Source organism: Nuphar pumila, chromosome 4 (genome assembly GCF_984573655.1).
Source record: "Nuphar pumila chromosome 4, dmNupPumi1.hap1.1, whole genome shotgun sequence".
NCBI classification, from domain to species: Eukaryota; Viridiplantae; Streptophyta; class Magnoliopsida; order Nymphaeales; family Nymphaeaceae; genus Nuphar; species Nuphar pumila.
In genome coordinates, this window is record NC_143252.1 from 49,282,499 (window position 1) to 49,302,757 (window position 20,259).

Below are 20,259 nucleotides of genomic sequence, written 5' to 3' on the forward strand. Positions count from 1 at the left end.
TACCTGTGCAAAAGAGAAGGGATGGGATTAATCCCACATCCGTTTACGTTTCTGCATTTTTTTTTTTATGCTTTAGGTTGATTTTGCTGTTTTAACCTTAAGATGCACTGCTTTCCTTTTCCTGATTCATCGGTGATCGGTCGGATGCTGGTCCACCATCGGATAAAAGGTTAATTTAGATCAGGCGATATTTTGAAAGAATCAGTAGTTCAGATTTAATCAAATCAGATCCCCATAATCTGTTATCGGTTCCCATTCTTGTCTACATTTTGTTTTTCTTCTTTTTTTTATTATCCGGGGGAATTCGTCGCCTAGGTATTTCATTTGAATAATTTTACAGGTTTGATCATTCATTGCGTTCACCTTTATTGATGTGTTTAGATTACTGTCATGTTGAATCTCTCATATTACCTGTGTGCAACATCTATGAAACGTATTTTCCTTCCACTGTTATAATTTGCAGTTGCATAATTGTCCCCGATTGCAGTGATTCAGAATCTACTGTTTCTGTTAAAAGGAATTAGAGATCCGATTCACTGAAGAGTACTTATTTATAAGCATTTCCTCTACATAGTCTTGTTTTGAAATAAGCTGTGTGCCATTTTATTCATCGTGTACAAACACTCAATCTCATCTACAATAACATGTCATATGTTTTGTTTTGTTCACCCTTTGATGGTTTAGTTTTCAGGTCTCACTTACATTGAGTTTAGCTTTACTGAAAATGAATCACGTTTTGTTTGTTTATAATAGCTTGTTTTTCTTTTACTGCCAGTCTAGCATGCATCAACAATATTAACCCATTAATTGCACCTTGGTACCTCATTCTGAGTTTCCACTTTATATTCATCATTGATTCTACGTTGTTGATTCCTTTTCTTGTAATTTTTTAAGAATCGGCCCAGCAGCACTTACCTAAACTTCATAACATCTGAGTTGGAATCAAATGCTGATACAAAGTTCTTTAAATTTGCGTTATTAGATTGGAACTCCAAGATTGGATTCCACGCTAATAATGAAAATAGGCAAGGTAATGTAGCTTCAAAAGGGAAGTACATAACAAGAAGCATTTGTTGAATGCCTCTGATATTTGCTGACAGAGGATTTGATTTTCTTTCTTCCTCCTGGAAAATACTTTTAATCTTCAGGTACAAGAAAATCTTGCAGAACATCAGAGTCTTGGGGAGGAGAAAAGCAACAAACCATGGGACGCCCCTCCAATCGATCAGTGATCCAGGATTCAGATGGCTTTTAGAACTCAGTTTCTCTCTTATGATTGATATAAGAACATTGAGGGCTTAAATCTTCCTTTACTAATATTTTTTGTTGAATAAAGCATAAGTTTTCAGAATCGGTGACTGCAGAAACATTACCCCCACCTATCTTCCTGCCACTATTGGTTCCTCCATCCCTCGTCACCTCATTAAACCCACCTACAACCACCTGGTGTCCAGCACAAGCTCCTAAATACATATCTCAGAGCTCCAGCTCTGAGCAACCCTCCCTGTCCTCTTGGTAGGCATACTGGGAGATTTCTAAGCAAGAGCTGGATATAATATTTGGCATTTGTTGGGCCACCGGATGAGTTGAAGGACTGGTATTTTCTTTCTAAACCAAAAACTGAAATTTAAGTTTGGTTTGCTGAATCTGTAATCGTCAGTCCTTCTGTTCTAGAATAATGTCTTCATCAATATGGCCTTGTAAGTAGTTTTTATTAGCAAGGATCATCAGTCAATATCTTATAGCTGTGCACAGTGTAGTGGTATTGACAGTTGTGCATAAAATCAGGATCAATGGTGGATGCTTGCACCTGATTCTCACCTCACTACCACTCTTTGATCACTACAGCATACCCAGTATGAGTTTAGCACCTAAGTTCACTGTTGAGGATTTGCCATCAGGCCCTACATGGCATAAACATTGTTAATGTAGTGGATACATACCTTTGGCACTTCATGTTTCATCCTGCCTACAATTTCCTTTTTCCACTGCTATAACCCCTTCACACCTAGTGTCCACTTCCAGCTGTTGTGATTTTCATAGCATCATGCATTCTTCAATCCACTCCCTGTATAGTATACCTTCACAGCACCACTGTTGCGGCTTCTTCTACTGTCTTCACTTCATCAATACCCAGCTACATCCCTGCAAATAGCAGCTTCACATCCATTTTTTCCAGCACGTTCATTACCTGCAAGTATCACCTCCCCTGTTTAATACCTGATTCTCATACTGAACCAGCCAAGGAAGCTGATCAATAGTGCCAGAAATGGGTCAACATCGGGTACAAGTACCTGTGAAAGAAAGCACCAGTCCCCCAAAGGAAAATGTACTGTAGTTTCTCTGCCCTCTCCAACATGGGTATGTCAATCTCATCTCATGATGTGGTACAGACCAGCAGCATAACAAGGGCCTCAGTTATTGATCCTAATCCAATTTTCATGCCATCTTCCATGTATTCTATGCTTACAGCAGCATATGTATACAACATCTGCACATTATTTTCTTCTTCTCTTTCGGCACTTGTATCACACACTTTCACTATGATTCACTTCCAACACCCTTATCCATCTACACTGAGTATATATTATATATATATATATATACACGTATGTATATATATATACATATATATATGTATGTGTATTCATATGTATATAAGTATGTATAAGCTCTCATGTACATATATATATATATATAAGTATGCATGTCATTCTTCTTCTTTTTCAGCATGTATATCTTGATATATGAACATTTTTTTTTTATGATATATGTGGTTTTCCTTCTCTTTTCATTACTAACCAAGTTGTTTTACATGAAGTATGTGGATAAAGTTATCATTTGAAGTTGTAAAATTAATTTCACATGTTGTAATAGCTAGATTTGAATGAGAATTTACATTTTCTGCTTTAAGTAGAATGAATGAGCATCATAGAATACCATGAATTGTTTATTCCATGCATTTTTCCTTTATTTCTCAAAATCCCCACAATGGTGAAACACGAATGGCACGTGCACCATTTCGTAAGAGGTAAGTTAATTCTAAGTTGACGATTTACATCAACGGCCATAGTCGGGGTGTGAACAAAACTTAGAATTCTTATCTTTTACGAAATAACATTGGATCCACACTGGATCCACTTTCAAAATTCATCATATTTTTTCAAAATATTTTCTTTCTTTTATCAGAATTTAACTTAGGATTAACTCAAAATATATACCAATGGCCATAGTCAGGGTATATTGAGGGTTAATTTCATTTTAAATTCTATAAAAGTACAAAAAAATGTATTTTATTCTTCACTTGAATTTAAATGTGGTTATTATATAATATATCCAATGACCATAGTCAGGGATATATTATATCTTCAACCCCATTCTTAATTCACTTAAAGAATGAAATAGCTTTTCAAAAAAATCCAATTTCAAACTTATTCAAATTCATCATATAGGATAGAATGACATCATATTTTTCAAATTCCTTTTCCAAAATCCAAGTAATTTCAAATATCTTTCTTCAGTCTACAGTTTAATTCATCCTTCTATCTTATTTCAAAGATTTAAATTTCAAGTTCAAAGTCCAAATTGACTTTGAAATTTCAAAATTCAATCTTTATATTCTTGATTCATTCCAAATTCAAACTCCAAATTCAAAGTTCAAATTGACTTTGAAGTTCATTTATAAATTCGAATTCTCAAATCAATTTTAAAAATCCAAAATTCCAACTCAAATTCAGCATCCAATTTCAAAGTTTAATATAACTTTGAAATTTCTGATCCATCTTCTGATTCAAAATCCAATTTTCTTCAAGTTTTAAATCAAAGTTGAGATTGACTTTGAATCTCAAACTTTCTCAAGTTCAAATCTGGATCTTCAAAACCCCAGATCATCTTTAAAAGTCCTATTTTGGACTTTTCAAAACTCAAATCCAAAATCAAATCCTAGTCTCAAACTTGGATCCAGATTTCCAAGTATAAACTCCATTCTACTTTGGATCTCCAATTACAGATCCAAATTCCATTTAGGATCCAAATCCTTATTCCACTTTGGATCTCCAATCATAGGTCCAAATTTCTTTTAGGATCCAGATCCTCATTCCATTGGATCTCAGATTCAGATCCTACATCCAATTTTTAGGATCCAGAATCCAACTCCGCTTTAGATCTCAGATTCAGATCCCACATCCAATTTTTAGGATCCAGAATCCAACTCTGCTTTGGATCTCAGATTCAGATCCAACATCCAATTCTTAGGATCCAGAATCCAACCCTACTTTGGGTCTCAGATTTAGATCCAAATTCCAATTCTTAGGATCCAGAATCCAACCCTACTTTGGGTCTCAGATTCAGATCCAAAATCCAATTCTTAGGATCTAGAATCCAATCCTACATTGGATCTCAGACTTGAGACCCAAATCCATTCTAGGATCTAGAACCCAATTCTATTTTGGATCTCAGATTTCAGATCCAATTCCATCTTAGAATCCAGAGCCCAACCTTATTTTGGATCTCAGATTTCAGATCCAAATACCATCTCGTATTCCAAATCTTAAATCCAATTCCCTTCAAAATTCCAAATCCAAAATTCCATTTAAATTCCAATTCTTAAAGCCAATTCCATTGCATTCAAACCAAGTCCCTATTTCGAATCCTAAAAATCAATTCAAAACTCTATCTAGAACTTGGATTCGGATTTCATCTTGAAATTCCAACTTTTAAATCACTTCCATTTTTCAATTTTTCCCAATTCTATCTTTCCTACTGATTCAATTCCATTTTCATTTCTATTTCTGACTCAAAGTCCATTTATGACTTAGAAAATTTCTTTCTTCTTCTTTTATCTCAAAAACTTCAAAAACCATCTCTTTCCAGATCTAGATTTATCTTCCCAAGCTCTTGATTATTCTAAAAACTTAGAACTTTAATCTTAAGTTCTAAGTTAGGAATCATTTCTTCACTTTATCAATTTCACTTGGAAATTCTTCAAAATATTTTTCAAAAAGAGCATACATCTTTGCATATTGCACAAGCATGATTCATTGTGCATTTAGACTTAGGATAAAAACTTAGATAAATTCTTTGCAAAGCAAAAGGCATAAAATTCGACCCTTGGTTCGATTACCCCTGGTAAAGGCGCCAGGAACGGTCGAACCTCGTACCGACGAGCGGATCCCGTCTCCCGATTTTTCCGCAAATATTTCAAAAACGGAGGCGAGTTATTTCAAATATTTTCAAAATCAAGGTCAAGTGAGACCCGCAAAAGAATTTCTCTTATCTGCTCTTCTTTCTTTTCTCCTCTCTCTTTCTTTTTCATTCTTTTATCTTTTCTCCCTTCAAAAAGGAGGAAAATAAGAGGTTGGAAAGGAAAAGAGAAGGAAGAGAGAGAATATCACGAGAGGAAAAATTTTGCGATGATCACAGGTTTGGCGACCGTGATGGGACTCGTCTCCGTCCGGTCGAATTATGCCTTTTCTTTTGCTTTGATATTATCTAAGTCTTTATTCTACATATGTCAGCTACATTTTCATGCAAACCTTAGAAGCCTAGATTTTGTCCTAAGCTGACATCATTGCATATAGGATTTAAGTATGGTTTGGTAGGACCATATTGAGGAGATTATTCATGTTCACATTAGACTTAGGTTTTAAATACAACTCTCCTCAATTTTAGGGATTGAATGTAAACAATGTATGCAAGTGTATGCTTCCTTTTATTTAAAACTATCTCTTTAGGACTTGCATTAGAGCCATCAGATTTTTGCATGTTGAACATGTTTTCAAAAACATCCCTTACCTATATTTTCCCGGTCTTCACGTTGCTGGGCTGTCTCACTGAACCATAGTTCGGGAGAGAGCCTCACAACTGGACCAATTATTTGGGTCCGCGCCCCCCTACCACGTACCTAAGGGCCATAGTCTGAGGTATATCGGTAGGTGCTCAAGGATGTTGGGAAGCCATTACCTTAGAACCGGAGAAAATATTTCTATGCCACGTACTTCGAGCTTCAGCTTGGGTATATCGGCATATCTTGATTGGAATCAGATGATTTGAACCCTAGAGTTAGGATTAAGGTCCTATAAGCCATTTCGACTGTTGCATTTAGAGTCAGCCTTTAGGGAGTGCTGTATGCGCATCCTTGTCTGTGCAGCTTTGGTTGTGTGATATTTCTCTCATTTCTCTCATATATAGGTATAAAACCCTTTTTTTCAAAACCCTGGGTGTATTGTTCAAAACTTACCTTTATTTTTCAAAAACCCCAGGTGTATATTTCTATCTACCTACATTTTCCTTTTGCTCGTTTTTTATCAAATTTTCTTCAAAACCCTGGAAAATTCTTTTAAAAATCTCCTCATTCCAGGTTTGATTCTTTAAAAAGTCTATCCGTAAGTCCTGCATTCTATCTGACTCTCTTCCTCTTTTTGCCTCAGTATCACTCCGATGGCATCTGAATCTCCCGATACTATCTTTCCTTGGGATCATGTCTTCTATCAAATAAGGGATGGAACCCCAGATCTGCGGGTCATCCAGTCTCGTACTTTCTTCCCACGGTGGTATTATTCTTGGTCCGCCACCTTCTCACGTATGTTCCCAGACCACTTGGATGACTGCGGGCTGGAAATGGCATCAACGGTAGGCAAGCGAACCATCAACTGAGCTCTGGTTCAAGCTATGGCAGAACGGTGGAATCCGCGTACCTGCACCTTCTGGTTTCCCTGGGGAGAAATGACTCTACTGATGGATGAGTTCAATGACATTATGAGATTGCCCGAACCAGCTGGTCAGCCAGATGATCCTGTCGAGCAACAGTTTTTGATCAACATCAAAGGGGTAGATGTTCGAGAAGCCTTAGCAAGAGCAACGGGGAGCAGATCTTGGCCTCTCACTGAGATCGGTGGAAATCAGTTCATCGACCTGTTCGAGCTATATCAAAAATACGGAGCCTACAAAGAGGTTGACACTCTGTCTCGAGCAGCGAAGGACAGAATTCAGCATGCCATGATCCTGTGCACAGTAGGGTTAGCCTTCTTCCAAGATGGTCAGAATTTCATAGATATCAGAGTTGCTCAGCTCTTTCGGAGATGGGGAAACAAGCAGACCCGTCAGCTTTCAGTTTCCATGGCCGCATTAGCCTTCCTTTACAGAGGCTTGGCTCGATTTGCTCTTGGGGAGACCATTCTGGTAGAAGGATGCACTTACGCCTTGCAGTCGTGGTTCCTGCGACACGTTCCTTCGAAGGCCAATTCTTTCAGGTTCAACAGTAAGCAGCCGAAGACGGTCATCCAATGCCGAGCTCTGATCGAGAAGCTGCATCAAGAGGAGATCACCTGGGATTTCTTTGACAGAAGAGAGACTGTTCCTCGATACACTTATGCTCGTGACAAGCGCTACAAGTTGATGGGCCCTTTCTTTTGTATTGATTATCAGCCGGAACGATGTCTGAGGCAGTTTTTGCAGCGGCAAGTTCGTGCCAACACCCGTTTCCCGACAGGCAACGTGTCAGAATTCAACCTGCAGTCGGATCAGTGGTCTGGGGCATATCATGTCGCAAAATATACCTGGAATTCCTTTATTTCTCTGTCTATATTTCCTGGGCCAAATGTATCATCTGAATATCAGGAGTGGTGGCAAACTGTCTATCCACCCTCTCTTTGTCTTTGAAAGTTAAAAATATCAATAAAAATTTACTTCTTGGCCAAAAATGTTGTTCTCTATATTTTGTTTATAGCACAAATAAAAGTCACAAATCTTAAGTGACGACCTCATCCCGGGTAGATGGGACATTCCTTCCACATTTTCTTCAAATATATTTTTCTCATGGTTGACGACCTCGCCTAGGTAACAAGGCACATTTCTCTGTTATCATCAAATGGTAATACAATTATCACAAATCGTGTGATGACCCAATCCCGGGTAATGGGATAATCTCTTGAAATTGTCTACCAAATCCCTTCATTTCTTGCTTTCTCTCAAAGAAATTATGATTTTCAAAAAAAGCTTCTCCATACTCTAACCATTCCCATATTCTGCAGGAAAGCCTTGGCATCTGAAAAATGGTTCAGACAAGGGCTGATAAGAGGGCCGCTCAACAGCACAGTGACAGCGAGCTAGAGGAGATGAATTCTCCCCGATTATCCAAAAAGCATGACTCCGGAGATGAAAGTGATGTTGATCCAGCCATGTATCGGGTTTTTCAGAAAATGATGACCAAGATGATGGCCGAGCAGGCTAAGGCGGCTCCAAAGAAAGCGGCTTCTAAGACCAAGGCTAAGAAGAAGCCCATGAAAAAGCCAGTCAAGATCAGCAAGCAAAAGGTACAACGTGACAATACCTCTGAAGATTCTGAGTCAGCGGAACAGACTGAAGAGCCAGCTGAATTTGATTCCACTATTCAGGATTTGCTAGAATTTGCTCACATTCAGAAGCAGGATGAACCATCATCTTTGGTTCAGGATCCAACTGAGGATATTAACATTGGGTCGGAAGATAATCCAAAAATTCTCAAAATCGGGTCGAGTCTAAGCGAAACTGAAAAGGTTAGACTCATCCAATTCCTCAAAAAGCATCAAGAAGTATTCGCCTGGACTTACGAAGATATGCCAGGATTGGATATCAAGCTAGTTGAGCATCGACTCAAGTTGAAACCAGAAGCCAGACCAATCAAGCAGAAATTGAGAAAATTAGACCCTCGAATTGAGCAACAAGTCAAGGAAGGACTTGAAGATCTATTGAAAGCAGGCTTCATCCGAGCCATTGATTACCCAGATTGGTTGGCAAATATTATAGCAGTCCCTAAAAAGAACGGAAAAGTTCGGATTTGCATTGATTTCAGGGATCTCAATAAGGCCACCCCGAAAGATGATTATCCACTTCCTAATATTGACCTCTTGATCGATAGCACAGCAGGTCACGCCATGTTTTCTTTCATGGACGGATATTCAGGTTATAATCAGATCAAGCTGGCCGTTCGTGATCAGTCCAAGACTTCATTTACTACCCCATGGGGAACCTTCTGCTATACAGTGATGCCATTTGGGCTCAAGAATGCCGGGGCAACTTATCAAAGGGCAATGACCGCTATTTTCCACGATTAAATGCATAAGAATATGGATGCATATGTGGATGACATTTTGGTTAAGTCTAAAGAAGAAGAGGATCACCTTGATGCTCTTAGTCAAGTTTTTGAAAGACTTATTCTTTACAAGTTAAGACTTAACCCTCAAAAATGTGTTTTTGGAGTAGAGTCCGGCAAACTGCTCGGCTTCATCATCAGCAAGAAAGGGATCGAAGTGGATCCGGCTAAAGCGAAAGCCATTATTGACATGCCGCCTCCAACTAATCTCAGGGAACTGCGAAGCCTTCAAGGGCGTATTCAGTCTATTCACAGGTTCATCTCCAATTTGGCTATGAGATGTGAGCCTTTTAACCATTTGCTAAGAAAAGGAGTTAAATTTGAATGGGGATCAAAATGTCAGCTCTCGTTTGAGCGCATCAAGCAGTATCTCCTTAATCCGCCAGTTTTGAAGCCGCCAAAGCTGGAAAAGCCTCTCTTGCTATATATTTCAGTCAATCAGAATGCCTGTGGCGGATTCCTCGCTCAGTATAAAGAAGGCAGCCTGATAGAGCACGCCATCTACTACATGAGCAAAACATTCATTGATTATGAAAAGAAGTATTCTCAGATGGAGAAGACTTGTCTATCTCTGGTCTGGATGTGCCAGAAATTGAGACATTACTTGTTGGCTTCTGAAATTAAGTTTCTTTCAAAGCTCAATCCGCTCAGATACATTCTTGAACAACCGTTTCTCACTGGACGGATTGCAAAGTGTCAAGTCCTTCTAATGCAATATGACTTAGAGTACGTCTCTCAAAAGTCGATTAAGGGCCAAGCGACCGCAGATCAGTTGGCAGATTTCCCTCTGACAGAAGAAATTAAAACATAGGATGATTTTCCTGACGAGCACATCTATAATGTCCAACAGCCCCCAGTTTGGAACTTGTTCTTTGATGGCTCTAAAAACATGTCTGGCATCGGGATTGGAGTCTTGTTGATCACTCCAGAAAAAAAAATGATCCCTTATTCTCTCAAGCTTGGTTTCCAATGTACTCATAATATGGCCGAGTATGAAGCTCTAATACAAGGCCTCAAAATCTTGCAAAATTTTGATGTCAAAAGAGTACATGCCTTTGGTGATTCCCTACTTGTTGTCAGTCAAGTTAACACTGAATGGCAAGTGAAAGATCCAAAATTGATTCCGTATCAGAAGATCGTCTTATCTCTTGTGGACAGCTTTGAAGAATTTCAGCTCAGTCACATCAGAAGAGAGCATAATCAGATAACTGATGGTTTAGTCAGTCTGGGCTCCATTCTGTCCTTCAAAAGTGGTGAATCATGTCGGTCTTTTGAAATTGGCAGACTTGAACACCCCGCGTTCGATTCAAATATGCAAGTAAACCAGGTCAATCAGAAGGAGAAGCCTTGGTATCAAGATATCAAGAATTTCATTGAGACTGGTGAATTTCCACCAGAGATGCCAAAAAGGGAGCAACGTGCAATTCAGCGTATGTCTACCCGATATTTCATTCTCGCCAATATCCTCTACCGCCGTGGATTCAGTTCTGAGTATTCAAGATGCTTAGACAAAGAAGAAGCTTTGGAAGTTATCCAAGAGGCACATGAAGGGATTTGTGGTGGCCATGTCGGTTATCAAACTCTCGTCAAATAGATCGTTCGAGCAGGGTACTATTGGAATACCATGCAGCAGGACTGTCATAAATTTGTGAAGAAGTGCGTTAAGTGCCAATTGCACGCACCTTATATTCATGCTCCGGCCGCATATCTACAATCAGTTGTTTCTCCTTGGCCATTTTCTATGTGGGCTTTTGACGTCGTCGGCCCGATTACTCCTTCTGCTTCCAACGACCACAAATACTTCCTGGCTGCGACAGAGTATTTCACGAAATGGGTTGAAGCTGTTACTCTACGCACAGTAGAAGGCCGCCATGTGATTTCTTTCATTCATAAAAACATTCTTTGCCGCTTCGGCATACCACATGATATCGTCTCAGACAATGGAACCCATTTTAAAAATGAGAGGATGAAGACATTTTGTTCTAAATTCAGAATTTCCCATCATTTCTCAGCTCCCTATTATCCTCAAGGGAACGGCCAAGCAGAAGCCACCAATAAGATTTTGATCCGTATTTTGGAAAGGACTGTGAAGACAGGTCGAGACTGGCATGAAAAAATTCATGACGCACTTTGGGCATATCGGACCACCATTCGGACTCCGACTAATGTCACTCCTTCAAAACTTGTTTACGGAACTGAAGTAGTATTGCCTCTCCATGTCCAAAAGCCCGCTCTCAAATTCGCTTCTCTCATAGAATTGCCACTTGATCAGTATCAACAGCAGAGATTGGTGCAGCTAGATTTACTGGATGAAAAGAGGCTCAAAGCAGCAGAGCACGCTCAAGCTTATCGGCAGAGGATAGCTCGACATTATGCCAAGTCTGTCATTGAGAGAAAATTTCGAGTTAATGATTTGGTACTCAGATCAACGGCTCATCTCAAGCATCGACCACAGGGCAAGTGGTCACCCAATTGGGAAGGCCCTTATATGGTTAAGGAAGCACTTCCTCGCAATTCATATCGTCTAATCAATGCAGATGGAGTGGAAATGTCAGATCCCATCAATGCTTTGCATTTGAAGAAGTTTTATACCTGAAATGTTCATTCTAAGCCTTTTGTACTATTCAAAAAGCCATTTTAATAAAATAATGATCTTCTATCAATTCTCACATTCTTCTCCATGATACTGGGGCATTTTATTTTGATCTATAATCATCTCCTTCCATCATACGCAGGCAGGATTAGACGAAAAGCTCTTCTCCTCAAATTTTGTTAGTTCTTAATTTGTCTTGTGACCTTTATTTTTCATTTCATTTGATTCATTTTGCTTTGATCAGATTTACATCAAGCCAATGCTCGTTTATGTCAAGTTTTAACAAATTTTCCAATCTTATTAAAATTTCCTCTACTTTTATCTTCAAAATACACCCTTTCAGGTTAAGGGATAAACCTGATGCCTCCTTTCAATGAGGTATTCTTTTTGCTATTTCCCCCATTCAGATAAGGGGATAAAACCTGAATTATCTTCTAAAACTCATTTTGAAAATCTAGCTCATTTTCAAAACCCGGTCCTCGCACTGGTTATCTCTCAAACTTTTTTTTTTTTTATAATCATATATCAGGCTCATTTGGAAAATCTGGTTCCCACACCGGTAAAATTCTAGCATCAATCTTCTGATCAAATACCTTCCTTTTGCAAAATTCAAGTTCTAACTTGAACTTCCCAAGATTTGATATTTTCAAAAGATCCGGCATCTCGCTGGTCGTGTATTTTCCCAAAAAAATCTGGCATCTCGTTGGTCATGTATTTTTCCAAAAGGATCCAACACTCGTTGGTCATGTCTCCCAAAAGATCCAGCATCTCGCTGGTCATGTATTTCCAAAAAGATCCAACACCAGTTGGTCATGTATTTCCAAAGGATCCAGCATCCCGTTGGTCATGTATTTCCAAAGGATCCAGCATCTCGCTGGTCATGTATTTCCAAAAAGGATCCAACACTCGTTGGTCATGTATTTCCAAAAGATCCAGCATCTCGCTGGTCATGTATTTCCAAAAAAGATCCAACACTCGTTGGTCATGTATTTCCAAAAGATTCAGCTCCCGCTGGTCGTATTTTTCAAAAGATCAAACCCTTAGGGTGCGACTCCTCAATTCTATCATTTCCAAACCTTCAAGATCTTCAATCTCTCAAATTCTATCAGTTTCCCAACCTTTAGTTGCAATATCTTCAAAATCTCATCATTTTCTCAACCCTCGGGTTATAATCTCCCAAAATTCCATCACTCTCAAGCCTTCAGATAAAACCTTTTTCAAATCCAGTTTCTATAACTGGTCAGGATTTTCAAATCCAGTTTCTATAACTGGTCAGGATTTTCAAATCCAGTTTTTGGTCGGGATTCTCAAATCCAGTGTTTTCACTGGTCGGGATTTTGAAATCCAGTTTTCAAAACTGGTCGGGATTTGAAATCCAGTATTTTTCACTGGTCGGGATTTAAAATCCAGTGTCATAACTGGTCGGGATTATCAAAAATCCAGTTTCTCATAAACTGGTCGGGATTTCCAAAACCTAATATATTTCATCTGTCCAGTTTTCTAAAGTCTGATTTCTTGCACCATTTCTTTAAATTACAGCTAAATGTCTCATCAAAATCTATATTGAGTGAATATTTCACAAGAAATTTGTGAAAACTTTGCCAATTTGCTAAAAGCATTAGTTGATTCTAAAAGTCTGACTGCACGAAAAGAATTTTCTCAGATTACCTCTTCTATTTCTTTCCAAAAAAGGTGAAACTTTTCGCGAAAAGAGGTAAAATTCAAATCTTTTCCTGTTGATCAACCAAAAGGATGTAAGAAATGTCCTCGATATGATCAATAAAAGAAATCTTCAATGATGTTGAAAAGCCAGAAGAGAATTGATATTGATCTTGGATATGGCGCATGTTTTAAAAATGATTTTCTGACAATCAGGCAGTGAAAATATCTTGAGCTATAAAAAGAATCCACTCAACCCATCCCTTCTCATTTTCGTTTAAAAGTTGCAATCAAATATCCGCAAAAGGGATCTCTCAATTGTCGTCAAGATGAAGGCGAATTAAGCGAGTAGATCCCCGGGGCCAAAGAAGATTTAAAACATCTCCAAGATGACGGAGTTTGTGACGGATCCTTCCAGGGAAAGTTCGGATCGCTGTCGAGATGAAGGCAGATGCGATGAACCTACCGACAAACCCTAAAAGATATTTGATTTCAGACCTTTTTGAGCTAATATCATATATAATCCCTGAGAGAAAGAAGGATCGGAGCATCTCCAAGATGAAGGAGCTTGTGACGTACCCTTCCCCGAAAAAGAGAGAAAAGTCAGGACATCCAAATGAAGGATGATGTGGAAAAAACGAGAAAGCCCAATGACTCAAAAGAGTGCAAAAAGATTATCGTGGGAAAACACCCAGATATCAAACTGCCGAAGTTGCCAGAAGTCATCTTTTCTCATGCAAAATTCTTTTATCAATATCTCTTCATTTTCTGCTTTTATGAAATTAAGAATATTTCTTTTATTCTCATATCAGGGAAATGGATAGCTTCCTTGAAGAAAATCATCAGTGCTAAAATTTTGAATTTGACTCTTAAAACTGAGGAGTTAACCTCATTTGGGGGAAATACTCTAGGTAAAAGAGAGAATATCTTTTGCACATACGTGCACATTTCCAAGTGTTTGAACCTACTATGATTTTATCTTATTGGCAAAATTTTCTAGCTATTCCAAGAATAAAATAAACATTCAATATCCATTTTGATGCAACCTAGCGTTGTTTATATTTCCAAGAAGAGTTACCTCTGAAGAAAGTATCTCTTCCTGTCCCATCACGGTTTTCTCATTGAAGAATTCCATATGGACGACCCACTCAGGATAAGGGTTAAACCTGAACCATTTGCGAAAGATTCTTTGATTTCAAAAGTTATTTCAGTCTCAGCAATGAGGCGCACCATTTCTTCTCCCTTTTCAAAGCTTTAGGGAACTCTATATTTCCTCCTTTCGCAAAAATCTCTTTCGAATTTGTTCGTCCAATTTTCGATGGTCCAATCGTGCTTTCTCTATTTTTGAGAAACCTGTATGGTAGATTTCCCCCACTCAGGATAAGGGTTAAACCTGAACCATTTGCGAAAGATTCTTTGATTTCAAAAGCTATTTCAGTATCAGCAATGAGACGCCCAATTTCTTCCCCTTTTCAAAGCTTTAGGGACTCTATATTTCCTCCTTTCGCAAAAACCCCTCTCGGATTTGTTCGTCCAAATTCCGAAGGACCCATCGTGCTTTCTCCATTTCTGAGAAACCCATATGGTAGATTTCCTATCCAGATTAAGAGTTAACCCGGAACCTCGCTTCGCGAGGTATCTTCCTTGCAGGTTTGGGTTAAACCTGAGTCACATTCCAATGAGATTCCTCGTTTTTGACGAGATGTTTTCTTCCAGTCCCACCATGGTTCTTCCCATCAAGGAACCCTTGCTTCATATATTCCTCCAAGAAAGGATCATACTCGAGCTTCATTTCACAAGGCCTTTTCCAAAATGTCCCATCAAGGTCCTCATGTATTCCTCTCCTTATTTCCAAATTCATTTTTTGATATATCTTCGTCCCATCCAGGTTAAGGGCTAAACCTGAATCATTCCAAAAAGAGTATCTTGTCTCACCCATGAGACCTGATCAAAATTTTCATTTCCCACAATTTCAGAATTTCCATCTAAAGTCCCATCACGATTTCTTCATTTTCTACTCGATCATATCATTTTCGAGGATTTCGTTTCCCCAAAACCATTCAGGATAAGGTTTCAAAGCCTGAAAAGCCATATTTTCAAAATAATTCTTCCATACCCAGTTCAGATCTGCTGACTGGGGCATTTTCAAAATTTGGAGTGTTATCTTTGCCACTAAGCTCGGCTTTCAACCGGCTTAGTAGCAAAGAGGGGCATTTGTGAACACCCCAAATTTTTCAAAAGATTTACAAAATGACCCTTTTGCCTCTGACTCCATCTTCTGAGAAATCAAAGCAAATTCTTCAGACTTTCTGAATTAAAAACCATATTGATGCATTCAAAATCGTTTTCAGGATCAAATCAGGTGCTTTAAATCCATATTTCCTCAAAACCCGGATCCTGACCCATTTCTGAAGAAATTTTCTCAAAACGGTTTCTAAAATTCTCAGAAAAATTCCCTTTTGTAAATATTTTACAAAAACACAAAAAAAAAATATATATATATATATATATATATAGTTTTTTTCGTAAAGCTTTAGGATTTTATTCCAAAAATACAAAAAAAAATGGAAAAATAACATAAAAAATCAAAAATTGAGAAAAGCTATGCAAAAAAATGAATGACTTTGAGCTTCTTAAAATTGTTTTTGCTAAAAACCTCGTTTTGGAAAACCATTTTATAAAAATTTCTTTTTTAAGGGGGACCTCCTTTTTGAAATAGAGAGGATTTGCAACGGTTTCATGCTCGCTGCCTCTCTCTGTCGTCCGATTCTCAACAGCCTCCCCTCTCCTCAGCCTTCGATCCCCAACAAACTTCCTTCCTGAACCCTCCATTTCCCTTTAAGAAGAGGCCCTCAAGTTTCTTCTAGGGATCCCATTTTTTATCTTTCATTTGAGATCGGTCTCCTGCGACTCCGCTGCCATCCTTCTTCTACCTCCTTAGTAGCATCCATTGCAGACCCGGCGAGCAATTATCAATTCATCCATTGGCCGATTTCATCTATTATCAACCTCTTTTCCCCACTCTTTCCCTCTGTTCCAGACCGGGAAATCCTTGCGAGCCAGAATAATCAGAGAGCTCCCCCCTTTTGATCGCACCAAAGGAGCATCACTTTCTTTTTCTTCAGAACCTCTGCAAATTGGCATTACTGGAGCTTCTCTAGGTTGATTCTGGACTTCCTCAGGGTTCTCACGAAATCAGAGATCTATCCCTATCCGCGGCAAGAGGCCTCCAGGATAGAACCAGAGCCTCATTTCTCTCTTTCGCAAATCTCTGCTAAAAAAAAAAACGAGGAAGTAAGTCTCTTCAAGGCCCCTCTCTATCATTTTCATCTTAGTTTTCTTCTTAGTCACTTGCTCTGCTTGACGCACCGTGGTAATGTCTGAGTTGCCTCTAGCAACCTTGACATATACCTGTGCAAAAGAGAAGGGATGGGATTAATCCCACATCCGTTTACGTTTCTGCATTTTTTTTTTTATGCTTTAGGTTGATTTTGCTGTTTTAACCTTAAGATGCACTGCTTTCCTTTTCCTGATTCATCGGTGATCGGTCGGATGCTGGTCCACCATCGGATAAAAGGTCAATTTAGATCAGGCGATATTTTGAAAGAATCAGTAGTTCAGATTTAATCAAATCAGATCCCCATAATCTGTTATCGGTGCCCATTCTTGTCTACATTTTGTTTTTCTTCTTTTTTTTATTATCCGGGGGAATTCGTCGCCTAGGTATTTCATTTGAATAATTTTACAGGTTTGATCATTCATTGCGTTCACCTTTATTGATGTGTTTAGATTACTGTCATGTTGAATCTCTCATATTACCTGTGTGCAACATCTATGAAACGTATTTTCCTTCCACTGTTATAATTTGCAGTTGCATAATTGTCCCCGATTGCAGTGATTCAGAATCTACTGTTTCTGTTAAAAGGAATTAGAGATCCGATTCACTGAAGAGTACTTATTTATAAGCATTTCCTCTACATAGTCTTGTTTTGAAATAAGCTGTGTGCCATTTTATTCATCGTGTACAAACACTCAATCTCATCTACAATAACATGTCATATGTTTTGTTTTGTTCACCCTTTGATGGTTTAGTTTTCAGGTCTCACTTACATTGAGTTTAGCTTTACTGAAAATGAATCACGTTTTGTTTGTTTATAATAGCTTGTTTTTCTTTTACTGCCAGTCTACCATGCATCAACAATATTAACCCATTAATTGCACCTTGGTACCTCATTCTGAGTTTCCACTTTATATTCATCATTGATTCTACGTTGTTGATTCCTTTTCTTGTAATTTTTTAAGAATCGGCCCAGCAGCACTTACCTAAACTTCATAACATCTGAGTTGGAATCAAATGCTGATATAAAGTTCTTTAAATTTGCGTTATTAGATTGGAACTCCAAGATTGGATTCCACGCTAATAATGAAAATAGGCAAGGTAATGTAGCTTCAAAAGGGAAGTACATAACAAGAAGCATTTGTTGAATGCCTCTGATATTTGCTGACAGAGGATTTGATTTTCTTTCTTCCTCCTGGAAAATACTTTTAATCTTCAGGTACAAGAAAATCTTGCAGAACATCAGAGTCTTGGGGAGGAGAAAAGCAACAAACCATGGGACGCCCCTCCAATCGATCAGTGATCCAGGATTCAGATGGCTTTTAGAACTCAGTTTCTCTCTTATGATTGATATAAGAACATTGAGGGCTTAAATCTTCCTTTACTAATATTTTTTGTTGAATAAAGCATAAGTTTTCAGAATCGGTGACTGCAGAAACATTACCCCCACCTATCTTCCTGCCACTATTGGTTCCTCCATCCCTCGTCACCTCATTAAACCCACCTACAACCACCTGGTGTCCAGCACAAGCTCCTAAATACATATCTCAGAGCTCCAGCTCTGAGCAACCCTCCCTGTCCTCTTGGTAGGCATACTGGGAGATTTCTAAGCAAGAGCTGGATATAATATTTGGCATTTGTTGGGCCACCGGATGAGTTGAAGGACTGGTATTTTCTTTCTAAACCAAAAACTGAAATTTAAGTTTGGTTTGCTGAATCTGTAATCGTCAGTCCTTCTGTTCTAGAATAATGTCTTCATCAATATGGCCTTGTAAGTAGTTTTTATTAGCAAGGATCATCAGTCAATATCTTATAGCTGTGCACAGTGTAGTGGTATTGACAGTTGTGCATAAAATCAGGATCAATGGTGGATGCTTGCACCTGATTCTCACCTCACTACCACTCTTTGATCACTACAGCATACCCAGTATGAGTTTAGCACCTAAGTTCACTGTTGAGGATTTGCCATCAGGCCCTACATGGCATAAACATTGTTAATGTAGTGGATACATACCTTTGGCACTTCATGTTTCATCCTGCCTACAATTTCCTTTTTCCACTGCTATAACCCCTTCACACCTAGTGTCCACTTCCAGCTGTTGTGATTTTCATAGCATCATGCATTCTTCAATCCACTCCCTGTATAGTATAACTTCACAGCACCACTGTTGCGGCTTCTTCTACTGTCTTCACTTCATCAATACCCAGCTACATCCCTGCAAATAGCAGCTTCACATCCATTTTTTCCAGCACGTTCATTACCTGCAAGTATCACCTCCCCTGTTTAATACCTGATTCTCATACTGAACCAGCCAAGGAAGCTGATCAATAGTGCCAGAAATGGGTCAACATCGGGTACAAGTACTGTTATCGTCGCAAAATTTTTCCCCCGCCTTCCCTTCCTTGCGGAAGAGAGAGAGGGAGAACGCTTTCGCGCTTCAAACTTTGACCGGATTTTGGAAATTGTTTTGAAATGCTCGCCTCCGTTTTTGAAAATTGCGGGAAAATCCATGGGATGGGGCTCGACCTGTCGGTACGAGGTTCGACCGTTCCTGCCGCCTTTAACAGGGGTAATCGAACCAAGGACCAAAATCGTGCTTGACTTAGTTAAATTATCAAAGTTATGTTCTATCCTAAATGCACAGAGAATTCAGGCATGTGCTATGAGATTTTGGAAAATGCAGCTTGGGAAAACATGATGTATGCTTGGAAAATATTTGGAGTTGAAAAGATTCTCTCAGGAAAAAGCTGAAAGTCAATTTCTCAGGAAACTCAGATGGAAAAGATTTGAAATCTCAGGAAAGTTCATAAAGACTTGGGAAAATTATGAATGGTTGAAAATCCTGGGAAAATGGAAGTGATTCTTGAGAAAAGATGAACCTTTTGAAAAGGGAAACACTTAGGAAAACTTGGACTTTGAGAGTTTTCTTAGGAAAATGATGGAAGATTTATAGGAAAACTCATTGGAGAAGGAAATTCAAAACTTGGGGAATCGAAATCCTGGGAATTTTACCTTTTGAAATACTTGAAAATCGATTTTGGATCTTGGAGAAAGATTGGAAAACTCTTTTGAATCTCTTAAGAAAACATCATTTTCCAGGGAAAACTGTGAAAAAACTTGTCTTTGGAAAACCGATTTTAAAAAAATCCTTAGAGTTTCTTGAGAAATCGATTTCTTGAGAATGAAGTTTTCTTGAGAAAATCTTGAGAAAATCAATGATTTCATGATGCAAATGACATGAGTGAATGAATGCACTTTGAAAAGATTTTCTAAGAGATTTGTTGGAAAAATATGCATTAAGTCAAGATAAATCCTTCACATATTCTGACTGTGGCCATGAATATGTTCAGAATTTAGTTGATTTGATGCACATGATTTTGAAAACTTTGGAAATATGATGTGCATTTTAAGATAGCCTAAGAGTGTAGGCTCAATGTGACTAGTAGAAAGATGATGGATCTGGGTCTCGTCCATATTCCGACTAGGGCCGTAAATATGGATCCCACCGAGTCCATCAACTCCCTAAGAGTTGGTGCACG